General features: G+C 39.6%; 1 protein-coding gene across 3 annotated transcripts in view; it reads right to left on the minus strand.

Annotated features, from left to right (window-relative positions):
• Nucleotides 1–10,714, minus strand: part of Fam210a (family with sequence similarity 210 member A) — a 43,917-nt gene extending 33,203 nt beyond the window's left edge. For 2 of the 3 annotated variants that reach the window (XM_026401999.2, XM_026401998.2), the window contains exon 1: nucleotides 10,514–10,714. The gene's annotated coding sequence lies outside the window, so the exon portion shown is untranslated. Of the gene's footprint in view, nucleotides 1–10,154; nucleotides 10,230–10,513 lie in introns of those variants that run through there. The other variant, XM_026402000.2, reaches the window with a different exon arrangement.
• Nucleotides 10,715–10,735: the final 21 nt, after the last annotated feature.

A 10,735-nucleotide genomic window follows, 5' to 3' on the forward strand; every position in this document is an offset into this window, starting at 1 on the left:
CAGATCCATAGAGTAATACAACATATCAAAATAATGAAGGGTAAAAATAATAAGATCATTTCAACAGAGCAGGGAAAGGATCTGATCAAATCCAACATCCCTCCATAATAAAAACCATAAAGAAATTAAGTATAGAAGGATCATACCTTAGGCTGGGATGCTGCTCAGTGGTAGAGCATTTGCAAGGTCCTGGGGTTCTAGTCCTAGCACAAAAAAATGAAAAAAAGAAAAATCCTACTTCAACATAACATACTGAATATGCATTTCCTCTAAGAAAACAAGAAATGGATGTTCAATCTCAACGTGCTCTTATTTAATTTGCTGGAAGTTTTAACCAGAACAATCAGGTAAGAGAAAAAAAATTAAAGTATACAAACAGAAAAAAACCTCTATAGATATGATTCTATATATAGGAAAACTTCATCAAAAGACTAAATAGAACTGATAAATGTAGCAAAGCTGCAGGTTACAAAGTCAATATATAAAAATCAGTGGCATTTAATTGTATTTGCAGATTGAACCCAGGGCCTTGTGCAAACTGGATAAGGAAAGGTCTACAACTGAAGTACATCCCCAGCCCTTTTTGAAGTTTTGAGACTCTGAGTTAGGGTCTCATTAAATTGCTGAGGCTGGCATCAACTTGCCATTCCCCTGCCTCAGCTTCTCAAGTAGCTGGGAATACAGGCTTGTGCTACCACACCCAGCAATCCAGTAGCATTTTAATGTAAAAATAACAAATTTGCTGAGAAAGAAATGAAAACAATCCCATTTATGCAAGCTACAAACACATAAAAAATTACATGGAAATAAATTTAGCCAAGAAAAATGAAGAAACTCTATAATTAAAATAATAAGATACCAGTGAAAGAAATTGAAGATACACAAAAAATGAAAAGACCTGCCATGTACATGAATTGGAAGAATTAATATTTTTAAAATGTCCACACTACCCCCCCAAACTTTCCAGATTCAAAATAATCTCCATCAGAATACTAAGGATCTTCTCCACAGAATTAGAAATCACAATCTTAAAATTCATACAGAAGCACAAATGACCCCAAATAGTAAAAGAATCACAAGCAAAAATAATAAAGCCAGGGAATATAACAATATCCAATTTCAGGACATACTACAGAGGTAGAGCCATCAAAACAGCACACGGTACAAAAGCAGACACAGACACCAATATAACTGAAAAAAATCCCAGAAATAAACCAGGCATCCACAGTCAACTGATTCTTGATAAAAGTGCCAAAGATATAAATTGGAGAAAGGACAGACACCCTTTTCTTAATTGGTGCTGGGAAAACTGGAAATCCATTCTCAGAAGATTCAAACTTGACACCAACTCTCATCACACACAAAAATCAACTCAAACGGGAGAGACCTAAAGGTAAGACCCAAAATTAGGAACCTCAAGACACCATATAGGAAGTGATTTTTCTGGACAAGATTCCCAAAGCATGGGCAACAAAAATAGATAAATTAGATTTTAACAAACTTAAAAGTTTCTACACAGAAAAAGAAACAATCAACAGTAAACAGAAATACTGTAGAATGGGAGAGATAAAGAATGTATAAGGAACTCAAAAGACTTAACAAAAAAAGTCAAATAATATGATTTTAAAAAATGGGTAAATGATTGGAATAAACATTTCTTGGCAGAAGTCAGACATATGGCCAACATATATATGAAAAAAATGTTCAATATCATTACCTAACAGTTATTTCCATCCTATGGTCTATGTTCTGAATTTCATGGTCAAACACAAAATTGCATAGAATTATTAAAAATAAAAATAATTTATATTTTCTTAGTGGAAAAAAAAGATTTAAAAAAGCTCTAGCATTTTTAAGACCTAACTAGCATGAAACATTATATGGTTTAGTCTCATGATGAACATCTTCTATTTCCTACTCTGGCTAAATTTCAGATCATGCAATCTGTACAATAAGATGAAACCTAGTAAGGTATGTGCTTGTCCTTGTTTCTATGGTGGCTAAATGCTTAAGACAAAAACTTTTCATAAATAATTTGGAGCAGCTCTTTTCAACAGGCCTTTGGGAAATAATGGAATTGTTCTATATCTGCTCTGTACAATAAGTCAGCTGCAAGCTACAAACACATAAAAAATTACATGGAAATAAATTTAGCCAAGAAAATGAAGAAACTCTATAATTAAAATAATAAGATACCAATGAAAGAAATTGAAGATACACGAAAAATGAAAAGACTTGCCATGTTCATGAATAGCCACAGGTGGCTATTCAATACCTAGAATGTGACTAATGTGACTAAAGCACAAATTTTCTATTTTATTTTTTAAAATTTCCTTAAATTACAATAGCCACAGACAGCTAGAGAGACTTCCACACAGTGTTAACTGAACTGCTTGGTTAATCTCTATAATGGGTAGTAAGTATTCATTGCCTACCAAGTATCCCTACCTCTCTCTCCAGAAGCTCTGTTTTACTCAGGCAGCTAAGCTCCTCCCCCAGCTCCAGTGCTGGTTCGGATTAAAAGTCCAAGCTCATAGTATTGCTCTGGTGACTTCTATTGGTTCAGGAATAGGCACATGACCTAGGGCAGTCTAAAGACCTTGGAGGGTACCTATGTTCTATGGTGTGGAGACCTAATTCTCTCTCTCTTCACAGCTGGGGATGAATAGGGAAATAAGTGGATTCTGGGTCTTCCAGTAGCCACTCTATAACCTTGAAGAGAGTGAGGTGCTGAACTACACAGAGTCTGCTCCTCTTTAAATTCCTTGTTCCTGTGAGTTTACTGCTGGAGCCAATTCCAGTCCAGCTTCAGTTACTTGCAGCTTCCAGATGAAGCCAGGTGGGTAGACAGTTATCAGCTTGTACTCTCGAGGCTCTCCAGAACACATCAAATTGCCTTTTCTCACACTGTACCAGCAAACCTGACCGTATGAAGTCTTTCATACATGAACTGTCAAAGGATCATCTGAAACTCGAAATCAGTGCTATCCACATCCATGTTTTGAACCTCACCACGCTTGTCTATATTTTCTGTAGAATTCTTTCAGTTTGAATGCACTTTACACTTAACAATGCTGGTCAACTGTGTGACAGATACACTGCAAAGAAAAAGAAAATAGAAAACAACTAGAAATCTACCATGCCAACTTTGCCTAAAAGATAAGGTACAGTGAGGTAAGATGAAGATATGTTTTGTGCTACAAAGAACAAAAACCATGTTCTAGTGAGCCATTTGGTAATACAAAGGTTAATCAACCTGCATGAAAATTCGAAGGGCCCAAGGCATAATATCAAGTTAAAAAAGTGTAACATGAGCTGGGTGCAGTGACACACATCTGTAATCCCAGAGATTTGAGAGGCTGAGGCAGGAGGATTTCAAGTTCAAAGCCAGCCTCAGCAACATAGTGAGGCCTTAAGCAACCTGTTGACTCATAGAAAAAGAGCTGGGGATATGGTTCAGTGGTTAAGCACCCCTGGGTTCAATTCCTGGTACCAAAAGTAAGTAAGTAAGTAAGTAAGTAAATAAATAAATAAATAAAGTGTAATAAGTTCATGAAATAGACAAGTAGAAGATGGTGAGACAATTCTTTAAAGTAGGAATGGGGCTTTGTAGACGCTCCAAGCTATGAAAGCTGCTGTAGCTTTATAATTCATTATAAGAGTTATTTGGCTTCTCAGTTTCATGACCTCTTCTCCTGCCCTTCAATGACCTCACCCTATACATTTACCATGTCACTGTCAATACTATACAGATCTCCTTCTTCTTAACTACCACCTCTTACATTTCTACCTTATTTCTTCTGATCCTAACTTCACCCCTCCTGGGCCCTTCCATCTATTAATCCCACCATCATTTCACCACTTCAGGCCCTCTTCATGACTTCCTTTTCCTCTTCACCCAGCTTAGACCCAATGTTTCTACTAGTGAATTATTATACTAATAAGTAATGGTTTTCTTAGTGCACTATTACTATTATTAGCTGCTATGACAAAATACCATAGACTGGGTATCTTTAAAAACAGACATTTATTATTTCTCACAGTTCTGGAGGCTAAAAGTTCAAAACCAAGATGCTGGCAAATTAGGTTCCCAGTGATGATCCTCTTCTGTGTATGCAGAGAGCCACTGTTTGGCTGTGCCCTCACAGGGCAGAAGGAGGAAGCAGAGAGAGTATGCCCACTTTCCTTAATAAAGACACTAATCCCATCACAGGGTCTCACCCTTATGACCTCATCTAAACCTAATTACCTTTGAAAGCCCTACTTCCTAACACCAACATTCCATTCATAACAAACTCTATCATTTACAATTACTTTCTGTACACACCCTAACTTCCCTCTGCTCTCTGCCTTCAGCACAGTAGTTAAGCTAAATCTACTTCTGTCAAAACCATCTGCTATATGAAACATGAAAACATGCATGAAAATGCAAGAATTTACTTGATAAAGAAAATCAGGTCTATGTACATTAAACCAAAAAAGTGCATATGAGAAACTACATTTATTTTACAATAAGTGAACCACAATAGAATCTGTTTCATGGTATAGCTTTCGAGAAAAGGAAATGGTAACCTCTTTTTTGGATTAACTGGTTATGCCAGTATTTACTTGTATAAAGCATATCTCAGAAAATGTGATTTAATCCTCAGAGTCCCAGAAGTCATGTTGTAATAAAAAACTCTTGTATTCTGGGTTCAATTTTAAAACATATTATTAAAAAATTTTGTATTTGACATAGATCTGCTTTGTTTTATGAGGTATGCCACACAAATATATATTGTAAAATCTTATGCCTGACAGCTATTTGGCAAACACTGCACCACAAGCTCATCACTGTTTATCTAATTTTTCTTCTTTTAACAATGACCCCAATTACCATGCAGCCTACTTAGGAGCTCAAACTATTAAAAGAACTTTGGATTTCAAATGGTAAAGAAGAGCCACTACGACCCACATTTATGTTAAAAACCAATGACACCAAATACATATCATATTTTATCCAATTTATCTCATCTAATAAGTTACAAAGGCAATTTAGAAATACAGGAAACCTTGAATGCATAAGGCTGTCTTCAAAACAACTTTTGTAACAGGACTCATCTTGCCACTGGCGTCTGCAGGCTCTGAACTAACCACCACCCACTCCCAACCCCTCTTATTTCCTGCTGCCCTTTCTCTCAGTCATTCTTCAGCCATTGCTATGCATGTTCAAGGCCCAGCTACCCTTTCTATCCACAGAAGCTGTGGACTACTGCAACCACTACTAATTACCAGAGGAAATAAACTCAAGACCTAAAAGTACATAAAAAATGCCTCTGAGACTTTTACTATTCAAATTGTTGCCCTGGTTTACATGAATTCATAAAATCACTGTTTTTTCATCTGTATCAAGACAAAAAATTTTATAGTCACATTCAAAGACAGACCAGTGACCTTATATGGCACCTCAGCAGTGGTTTAAGTTGAGAAAAGAGAAACTAGAAACTGATAGTTCTGTGCTAAGCTCTCTACATTCATTCATTCTGTGTAAAGATTCCATGAGGAAATTAAGAGATGTGACTACTTAGTCCAGGACCCCATGTCTATCAAGTTGAATCAGCATCTGAAAACATGCTACCCACCTGTGCTCTTGACCCCCGAAAGGCACTATTCATTTTTCTAGTTAGGGTGCATGATAAGTTGGTGGCCCATGGTTAAGCATCCAGTTTCTATTAAGCCCAGTCAGTAGCAAGCCAAAAGCTGTTTCTCAACTTTTATAGAGGATGGCAAAGTTTTGTTACAAAATTTTAGGGATCTATGTACTGGTTCACCTACAGTAACCTGCCAAAGGATCAAACCAGCATTTCAACCTGCCACCAATGCTTCCAGCACAGTGGCATCTGTGGGACCACAAGGTCCCAGTGTGGCAGAGCAGCCTGCAAAGCAGCCTGAACCTATTGCAGAACACTCTTGTTTTGAGCCCACTCAAAACTAGTAGCTTCTTGGGTCACTCCATAAATGGGCTGGAGAAACACAACCAAATGAGTAAGTTATCACAATCCAAAGAGGCCCTGTAGACCTTACTGCTGTTTTTCTTCTGTAGATAGGGACATGCTCTATATCAATGGACCACTAGAAATTTCACTGAGGTGGAAGCTCCTGAATTTAAGGGTTTATTTCCTGCCATTTGACATGTACGTGTTTTACCAGCAAGTTCTATGTATGCAGAGTGGGGATTTTTTTGTCTGGTATATTTGTTACTTCTTGCTCACCAGGTCCAATCAGTCTCATGGCATATAATGTGCCAGTGTGATGCCTTGTGGAAGGGAAAGCTGGCCAAGGTCTGCATTAGTTTGCTGGAGATGCCATAACAGAGGTCATAAGCTAAGTGGCTTAAACTTATGTTGTTACAACTGGAATTTATTATCTCCAGTTCTGAAGGTCAGAAGTCCAAGGTCAAGGAGTCCTCAGGGTTGGTTCCCTCTAGGGGCTGTAAGGAAGAATCTGTTTCATGCTCTCTCCCCTTGCTTCTAAATTTATTTGCTGGCAATCTTTGGCATTCCTTGGCTGGCAGAAATATCACTCCAATTTCTGTCTTCATTTTTTACAAGGCAATTCCCCTGTGTACTTGTTTGTGCCCAAATTTCCCTTTTATAAGTACACCAGTTGCACTGGATTAAGGCCCACACTACTCCAGTATGATGACCTCATTTTGACTAATTACATCTGCAACAATGCTATTCCCAAATAAAGTCACATTCTGAAACACTGAGAGCTCAGACTTCAATATATGAATCTTTAAGGGACACAATTCAACCAGTAGCAAGGTCCTTGTGGTCTAAATTACAACAGAGCTGGAAAGTTGATATGCCCTGAGGTAGGGCAGCGAAAGTGAATTTCTGGCTTTACTAGATAAAAACAAACTGCCTTTGGTGGTCTTTAATAACAGATACTAAGAGCATCTGGCAGATCAATACCTGCATGCCAGTTACCAGGACATAAGTTAATTTGGTCAAGCAATGAAATGACATCTGGAACAGCAGTTGTAATTGGTCACCACCCCATTAAATTTATGTAATTCACTGCTATTTTCCAAGTTCAATCTGTTTTTTTGTGTAGACCAAATAGGTGAACTGAATCAGAATATGGCAGAAATGACATCTGCTGCCTTCAAGTACACTAATCTCTACAACCCTTTGGGGAAAGGTAGCCTGATCCAAATTATGCTCCTTCCATCATTATTCCATGCCCTTGACATCTATTTCTGACATATTCCCATGCACATTTTAGGAAAATAGCACATCTCATGAATTGCACTCTTCAGCTCATTCTTCAGGACCTGCTGGACTTAATTCTAAATATAGTTCTAGAAGCAAAGGGGTGGTAGGGGTAGGCACTGAGGAGAACAAGCAGTGTCTTAGCAAAGCAACTACCCCAAGGGAGGTCATCACGGGTTCTTCAGGTCAAACAGGATTACCTTGTTAAGCAGAGGTGGAAGGACTGAGAAAAAGACTGAGCAGAATTTAGGGTCTTAATATCCTAGTTTCATCAGGATTTTCTCTTATGTCCCATTCAAATTATGGGGACTCCACTCCTTTCCAATCAATGCCATTTTAACAGCATACAACCCATGAAGTTGAAAATTCAATTTGCATTCTATTCAGCCACTTTGGGTTTGGATTTTAGCAATCTTAGCTCTGTAGCTACTGGAGAGAGCGGTTTCTTTAGGGCAGGCATGTTCAAGTCATTTATATGAGCTAGGAAAATAAAATCCTGAGCATGTCCTTTTCTTCCCCTACTTTATCCAGTACAGTTAGGAACAATCAGCTAATCTTATCATACTCATTAATTTGATAAAAACATCCTAAGATATCGAATATATGATTAGTTAGACTCTTGCCTTCCATAATCATTCCAATAAGAGTACCAGTGGAGATTCTGCATATTTCTATAGCCATAAAATGTCACACAATATTGTGTCCTCCTGACCACTGGAAATATTCACTAGATCCTTGGAATATAATGACAGTAAAGAATCAATTTCAGAAACCACAGAACAAGTTCAGAAACATCCTCAAGATTTTCTAGCACCTCTCAGTATCAACTAGAATCAGGCTTTTCCAGAAATATAAATAAAAAGAAAAACATACAGATGTAGATGCAAAAATTAAGTATCAATAACTATATCTTGATCGATATAACAAGATTGAGGGCAATCACCTTAAATTCAACAGTTACCTACATCTTCAAAATACTATCACAGCAACACCTAGATAAGTATTTCATTAAATAGCCGAGCTAGACTGACATCAAATTAATCAATACATATAGTAAACTTACAGATTTTTCAACCAAATATTACTTTCCACTGTAAAAAAGAAAAAAAAAAAGCTTTAAACAAGAATATTTTACCTGCTCCAAAAGGATGGTAAAATTTCAGTATGAACACTATATTAAACAGAAGACGAGGAACACTCCTTGCTCTATACTATCTGGTGAAACAAACCTGTCAAACAACTTTCTTTCCTGCCTCCACAGAACACCACCATTCTTAGGAAGCTCTAACACTATATCTTCATTCTAAAAGCAGTTTTTATGTTTTCAGTATATTATCTTCAACTCTACAACAGAAATCACACATTAAAATTGTATCTCTGAGAAAAGTGCTCTCACTTTGTTATAAATGTCTTGAAGTAAATTCTATGTGAAGATTCATTTATTCAATAAGCATCTACTTTGTACCAGGTACTGTTCAAGGAACCTGAGTTAATCACTGAACAAAATAATGATCCCTGTCTTGGCAGAGCTCATATTCGAGCAAGACAACATCCTTATCCAGCTATTTTTCTCTCTGATCATAGTAACCAAAGTATTAAGTATCGGAAGCATTCCTCTGAAAATTCATTTGCCATATATGGCCTTTGAGCAGGCACTATTTCATTACTGGTAGAGATTCTAGTGTCTGCAGCTTGAGTCCACTACTCACTGGTGCATGACTTGGCAAAGTTACTTCATCCTCATCTATAATACAAAGATAATCATAACTCTACTGGATTGCAGAAGAACTGAGTGAGCACAAATGTGCAAAGTGCTTAGTTTGGCACACAGAGGTTATTAAAGCATTATCTATTACTTTCATTCAATTTCCAAAGATCCAGAGATTAGGTTACTCAGGCAATAATAGGGGAAAATAACACCAATGGTAACTTGTAAAACATTTTTATCTGGACTATTTACTCTCTTTCACCATTAAGAATTCTTTCTCTCTTTTCAATTGGTTTTACATCATATCTAGTTAAGTTTTACAAAAGCTAAAAAATGTGATCTTTACATATCCCATGGTATAGTGTCAACTGATCCTGAAGTCTGCATGTATTAAGAGACTTTTAATCTAATGAGAAAAAAAAATTTAAGGTCAAAATTAGATTCACTTTCTCAAAATTTATAACAGCAATTATTTCAAGAAACCAAAATCAAAACATTAGAAGGAGCAAATGCCCACTTCTAATGTTTGAATAGGTAAAAAGCACTCTTAATCTCTAGGACCTATACCTATGAGGTTGCCAATATTCAGGAACTCAAAGGCTAATTCTTAATCCAGCTATTTACACATAATACAAGGACAGTCCTCCAAAATTGATAGCTCTTCCGTATTTATTAAAAATGGGTCTCTTTCTTGGTTCAAAGTTTACAAAGGGTCAACAGGTTACCTGGGAAGGGCTAACACCCACAATTTATCAGTGATCAGCCTGGGAGGCACATGCTGCGAATATAGCTCTCTCCAAAGCCCAGTCCATTAACTAATATCACTGTACCAAAATCAATAAGATAGCCTGGTAAAACACATATCCATGACCGCTTTTAAAGGGATCAATTTTGGTAAAGCCTAACACTAGATGGATTCTAAATCCACTCTTTGCCCTCTTTAGGCGGGAGGTGTGGCTCAGCAATGGTAATACGAACAAGCATGAGCAACTCTGTTCATTCACAGGCACAGTTCCGACCCCAATCTCGGGGCGAATGCCCAGAACCAGGGCTTCAGTACAGTAGGCGCCTCCCGACTCCCCAGTGGAAATCCAGGGTGATGGTCAAAGACCGCGCGTCGCCTCCTCCCGCCCCAGACCAAGCCAAAGTCCAGCCGATCCAGAACAGAGCGCAAGGGGTTCCTCCAGCACCTATGGGCCGCCTTGGAACCTGACAGCGGAGCGGGGCCTGCGCGGAGGAAGGTCCCAAGTACCGCGGGACGAGACGACCTGCTCGTCCCTAAGCAGAGGACGCTGCACCGCGGACGCCTCCGGGCCGCCCTCCCACCCGCTCCCGAGAAGGTAACAGCAGAGGGCCCGGGTTCCGACGCCGGCTGGAAAGGGTGCACCGCCGCCAGGCAGAGGTGACCCCTCGGCGCGGGACGGCGGGCGCGGACCACTCCGCCCTGCCAGCGGAGAGGCGCGCGCCAGCCAGCTGCCGGGTCCGTGCCCGCGCTGAAGGTGCCCTCCGGGGCCTTCCCGCGGCCCCACGGGTCTGGGGCCCAGGCTACCTCACGACCGGAGCCGCCGCTCCCGCTGCACAGCCCGACCACAGCTCCTCGGAGGCCGCGGGAGTCCTGGGCCGAGCCACTTGACGCGGGTCAGGCCGGCGTACCCGCGGCGCTCCGGCGGACACTCGGCCCCACGCCCCCGGCCGCCAGCCGCGCCCACCACCAATGCGCTCGGCCTCCCGCGCCAAGGTGCTTCTCTGCACGCTGCCGCGCGCGGCACCT

The sequence above is a fragment of the Urocitellus parryii genome, chromosome 13 (assembly GCF_045843805.1).
Source record: "Urocitellus parryii isolate mUroPar1 chromosome 13, mUroPar1.hap1, whole genome shotgun sequence".
In the NCBI taxonomy this organism is placed as follows: Eukaryota; Metazoa; Chordata; class Mammalia; order Rodentia; family Sciuridae; genus Urocitellus; species Urocitellus parryii.